This window comes from Sciurus vulgaris (genome assembly GCF_902686455.1).
Source record: "Sciurus vulgaris genome assembly, contig: HiC_scaffold_523_arrow_ctg1, whole genome shotgun sequence".
Lineage (NCBI taxonomy): Eukaryota > Metazoa > Chordata > Mammalia > Rodentia > Sciuridae > Sciurus > Sciurus vulgaris.
In genome coordinates this window covers 38,149-44,196 of record NW_027632506.1, presented here as the reverse complement: position 1 = coordinate 44,196, position 6,048 = coordinate 38,149, and positions in this window count along the sequence as shown.

The window sequence follows — 6,048 nt, the reverse complement described above, 5'->3', positions numbered from 1 at the left end:
CCACTCATACTTCAGATAGAGCGCTAATTTCCAGAATATATAAAGAACTCAAAAAACTCTACACCAAGAATGCAAATAATCCAATCAACAAATGGGCTAAGGAAATGAACAGACACTTCACAGAAGAAGATCTATAAGCAATTAACAGTTATATGATAAAATGTTCAACATCTCTAATAAGAGAAATGTAAATGAAAACTACCCTAGAATCTTTCATTTTTAAAATAAGAATTTACTTACCTTTCCAAACTTTTCCAATTTTATGTAGGTTTCCATTCTCCCAAGCCCAATTTTTGAATGAAATCAAAAACTCTGATAAATTGATTATTTATTCTTAAAATTTCATCTCTTCCTCTACTTCTAAAACTCTCCAATTCTACAGTGTTTTTGAATATAAGCAGTTGGTTACAGTCAAATTGTTCAACATCTATCAAGTTTTAAAAGCATCAGTATTCATAATTGAAGTAGTAAACCTACCTTACATATGGATTGGATAATGGTCTGCAGGGAATACCTTATTTTATTTTAAGACCCCAAATTTTAAACTACCACAGACTTTGATTTTAAGATACTTAATAATCTTGTAAAAATTACTATTTGATTTTTCTTTTTACTAAATCACAAAATAATTTTCTGATCAATCTTTGAATTTCTGTGGAGAATTGAAACCAATCAGATGCTATTTATTTCAGGTTCTCCAATCAAAATACAATTAAAAAGAAAACCCATTTACATTCTACTATAGTTCAGGAAACATGAAAACACAAAACCAATAATGTAATCTCATTTTTCCCTCCTTAAAATCTTAAAAGTGAGTTCCCAAACCCTTTCTTTTAAGCCTTAAACTCACAGTTGATTTTGTATTGAGACAATAAATGGGGTAGGTGAAATATATCTAAATATGTTACAGAAACCCAATATACCCAATGTATATTTCAAAAGAAAATTTTAAATGATAAACAACTTTAACACCAAATATTTGGAAAAACAATGCAAACAGGTGGAAAATAGGAACTGAGAGAACAAAATTAAAAAATATTAAACAGAAGCAAAGAATAAGAATTTTCTTAAAAAATGTTTTCTAGAATCCCTTTGCAATAGAAGATACAATAATAATAAAAAAAAACTTCTTGCATAGATGATGCTAATGTCCTCAAATAAAAAGCTAGTTAAAGGAAATAATGCATAACTTCAGTTTTCAAAGTTATATAAATCACATTAAATTATTAAAATATTGCATTGTATTCCAATCCTAGAGAATCAAACATGCAATTTTTCTGAAGCTGTCAAATAAAATAAGACTGATACTTAGTGGTTAGACTTGGCATCACTTATCACTTTAGATAAAACAGTAAACTTTCCAAACTTGAACGACCAAAAGTAGAAGTATCACAAAGGAATTGTTTTTATCCTTTTTTACAATGACATACACCAAGTTAAAATGATGTAGAAAACTGCAGGTTCAACTAACAAGTGCTTAAATCAATTTTGATATACTAAAACTCTAGTCATAGGTAGTATATTACTACATGACTGAAGAAGAGCTTTTTTGTTTTTTTTTGTTACCTTTTTTCTTTATGTATATGATGTTTTCATGAGAAACATTAAATTAGAGAAATGACGTTTTAGAATCATCATATACTAACTACCCAGGTACTGTCTTGTATGTAACTGTTTACTAAGTTCTTGCTTTCTACTAATAGCTGTGCAGAATAATGAAGCAAAACCACAAGATACAACACTTTCCAGAAACAAATGAAGTTTTTTTTTTACTTCATTATGGATAATGAGGCCAACAACCCACTCTCTGGCACATGACAGTCTGATTCCAATAATTTTTTCCTTTTTATATAAAATGAGGTTTACAGGGTTAACAAAACTATGATAAAATGACATTATTTTCTTATACCTATCTGTGGAATTTAGATGTTTAAATTTCCAAACATGGAACTACTACACTTTCAACTTGAATTTTAAGTTTTGGGTCATCTTTTACTGAGAGAAAATAACACTACTTTGAAAACACACATAAACCAATGAAAACAAAACAATGATTATCCATGAAAAAATATATAAAGTCATTGTCTACAGCAATGAGAGTCCATGAGAAGACATAACTGTGATCTAGAAACCTTTTCTTCTCAGTAGTAGGAAAATTTTCTTACTTATTTGAGTATGTTAACTGAATACTAGAATGTCCTTAACATGAAGTACACATTGGTCTAGGGGTGATCATGACAAAAACAATGGAGTTTGCTTTAAAGATTATGCAAGTGAGAAAAATAGATTACATAAGTATACTGACTATAAATTAATCATTTTAAAGGTGAAAAGGTACTGTACAATGTAAGAAATGATTTGGAAAGGATACATGAAAAATTTAAGACTACAAATAACCACTCTTCATAGAATAAAATTTAATGACATTAGAATATGCTAAAAATCTATTTTTTAAGAGTAACAGGTTGTCAAAAATTAACTATTTCAGCTAGTTGAGGGGATTGTGAATGTTCCCAACACAAAGAAATAATGAATATTTAAGGTGATAGATATGCCAGTTACTTTCATCTGTTCAGCACATATATATATATGGATTGAAATGTCATTATACCCAATAAATATACAAAATTATTTGCCAATTAAAAATAAAATTATATATAAGGAAAAACATAATTTAATTATCATATTGTAATTAAAAAGTTAAATTTGAATAATCAGTCTCTAATATAAATAGCACCACTGAATTCCACCCAAGCAAGAAAGTGGAGAATTCAAACAAAAGGCAGTTACATTAGTGAACTATCAGATCCTAATGCAAAGAGTAAAGCATATTGCAATACCCATTCTAATAATTTCCAACCTTAAGGATTTAAAGATCACACCTGAATAGTAATTACAATAATTAATACATTTTTAAATGGAATTTTTAGATAAATTTCTTTGCATTTGTATTCGTTGAATATAAGATTAACAATAGTTATAATCACTAGCTTATGTACATGCTCTCCAGTGTAAATTATTCAGAGGACAGAAGACAAAACTCATTTATTTAACATTTATCAAGCACAATGTTAGGTGCTGAGCATACAGTGAAGAAGAGAGACATGATCCCTGCTTTCATGAGTTCAAAAATCTAGAGTGAGCTGCACCTTATTTTTAATATTTTAAAACTTTAAAAGTTGCATAAAAACAGAAATAATAGCTAAAAAATAAAATGTTATATTTTAATATAATATAAAAACTTCCTTAATACTGCTTTCCAGACCAAAGGTGATCATTTTCCTGATATTTCATTGTTCTTAGAAAATCCTTCACTTTTTCACAGCTTAAGAAAATTCCTATGCAGATAGCTGTTACAGCAAAAGCACATGAACACTAAAATATAAATACAAAAGATAAATTACTACTTCTAATAGATCTTCCTATAATTCAGTGTACTTTTTAAGCAGTAGCAAGTACAATGAGAGACTTCTAGCTGGCTTTGTTTCTAGCAACATAATTTATGCATCAGAGTCATGAAACTGGATTAATAAGCTGGAGATGAATTTCCAATTTAGCTTTAGAACAAGTGAAGAATATTTGAGATTCTACAGGTGCTATGTTAAAGGTGAGTACGTATTGAAAAACACTGTGGACAGCAGGAGGTTACTTCAAACACCATTTCCCTCCCTGTGAAAATTACTGAATTGCCCTATTTGACAGCAATGGGTTTTGCGACTTGACATGTGGGGACAGAAAAGAGACTGAAAATCTCAATTCTACTAGCCATTGTTTTTTACAAAAATTATCAGCATAGAAATGAGGAATCCACATAGTGGGAAGAAATAAGCACTTCTAATGTACCTAATTTTAATTTTAATATAATAACACAAATATTCAGATATAAACTTTCATTCTATTGATGTTACACATAAAAGTCTCATAAAACTTGTACTGGGTATGCTATTATTGGAAAAGTAACAAAACTCTTATGAATTCTGACTATCAGCATATAACGTTCTCCGTTAGTTTAATATTTAACTGTGTTAAGAAAATACTTCATTTATTATCAATTATGTATAAGTATTGCATAGCACTTCCTAATCCAGTAACCAGTATCTTAATATGAGATATAATTACTAAATATAACATGGTATCCTGGATGGGATTCTGGGACATAAATGGTTGGTAGTAAAAAAATAAATAAATAGAAATAAAAAATAAACTATTGAACTTTGAATGAAATGTGGAGTTTCGTAAATAGTAATGTACCAATATTGGTTCCTTAGTTGTACAAAACATATTAAAGTTACATTTTACTAATTATAGGAATAACTGGGTATATGGTAAAAATCACTATTTACTTTGTGATTTCTGCTAATCTAAAATTAAAAATTTATTAATTATAAAGTCAATGGGAAGGATGAAGTTAAGAAAGAGAGACTCAATATAAAAAGAGTTTTATAGATATAATAGATATTCCAATAACCCTGAAAAGATGAGAGGGGACAAAAGGGCAACATGATTGAAAAGTGTAGACAGATTTTTATGATTGATATTTGGAAAATGTGGAGTTTCAGGTTTACAACATTTGTTCTATTATGTAGAAGAGATCAGCTCCTTGCTTAGAGTTAAACAGTGTACTATGCAAAACTGAAGGACCACTTGAGGTTTATACCATGGATTTATAGGTCCCATCACCCTTCCTTGTCACTCCCTCCAGCAAAAAATGAATTCTAGGATTCATTTTCTTAGTTCCCATCTAAAATGAATGGTATGTTACCCACAGAAACTTAAACTCTTAATAATACATGTGAAGAATATTTGTTTTTACTGCTTTCCATCTATTTCTAACCTTACCCTTGTTCTTCAAACATAAAGTCTAAGATTCAGATTGGATATTGAAGAATAGAACTCACTGAGGAAAAAAATCTAATTTTAGACACATAATGAATATGGCATCTATGTAAACATGAATTCTTAGTGTTGTGAAAAATAGTTTTCTTTTCTTACCCCTTTCCCACTATCCCATTAATTTGCCTACTTCACACCTTCAAATATAAACCAAAGTAAAGATTTTTCATTTTCAAGAATAATTTTTAATATGTATTAAAAACAATCTGCTTAGTAAATGTAAATGATTACAAAAGGGATGCATGGATAAAAACCTAAATATAGCTGGCATGATTAATCTGAAACTAATAAGCTATTTCAAAATCAAAAAGCATGGGAAATAGGAACAGACAATAATAATAAAAGCTCTAATTATTAAGCATTCATAATAGGGTTTCACATACACTGCAAGAGACAACTCTTTTTAAGCGACAGCTTTGAGAACTGCATGGTAAGGGTTGGGGATGCAGCTCATTGGTAGAGCACTTACTGAGTATGCTGGAGAGGATGGGCTTGAAAATCCCCCCCAAAAGCTATCACATGATATTAAATCATTTTCACTCCTAATCAGAACAAATGTAATTCAGAATTTATATAAGTACAAATATTTTATAAAAATTGATAGCCAAAGAAAACTTTTGACAAGAAAATCAAGTGACAAAATATATTTTAAAATGTTTAAGCATTGATGTGCAAAACTATGATAATCACAGACATGTACCAAAATCAAGTTGGTTATGCTTTGCAAATGTGCTCAGAGTGTGTACAGAATAAAGTATTTATATATTTCAGAATAAAGTAATTATATACTTTAGAATATCTAATCAAAACAGAAGCTTTTGTGAATAAAAAAATCCCATGATATAATATATGGAAAGGAAATAAATAGCTGTGAGAAATGCAGAAGTCATCATCAATTGTTCCTTCCTCAGACACAAAGTTCAGCTGGGTACCAGGTTCTGTCTATCTTCTCTCAGCATGACCTCTAGAGTCTGTGTTCTACTTTCTTTTTCCATGTGATGGACACATCATACCTAATTTGGAATAAATTCCTAATTCATCTACATACCTCTTGTCTATCTCTCCCTATAGTTCATTTTCTCTACTTTACCTGAAGCTATAATTTGAAAGAAAAATGTGATCATGTCAGCACTTGTTTAAATAAACACTTGTTAT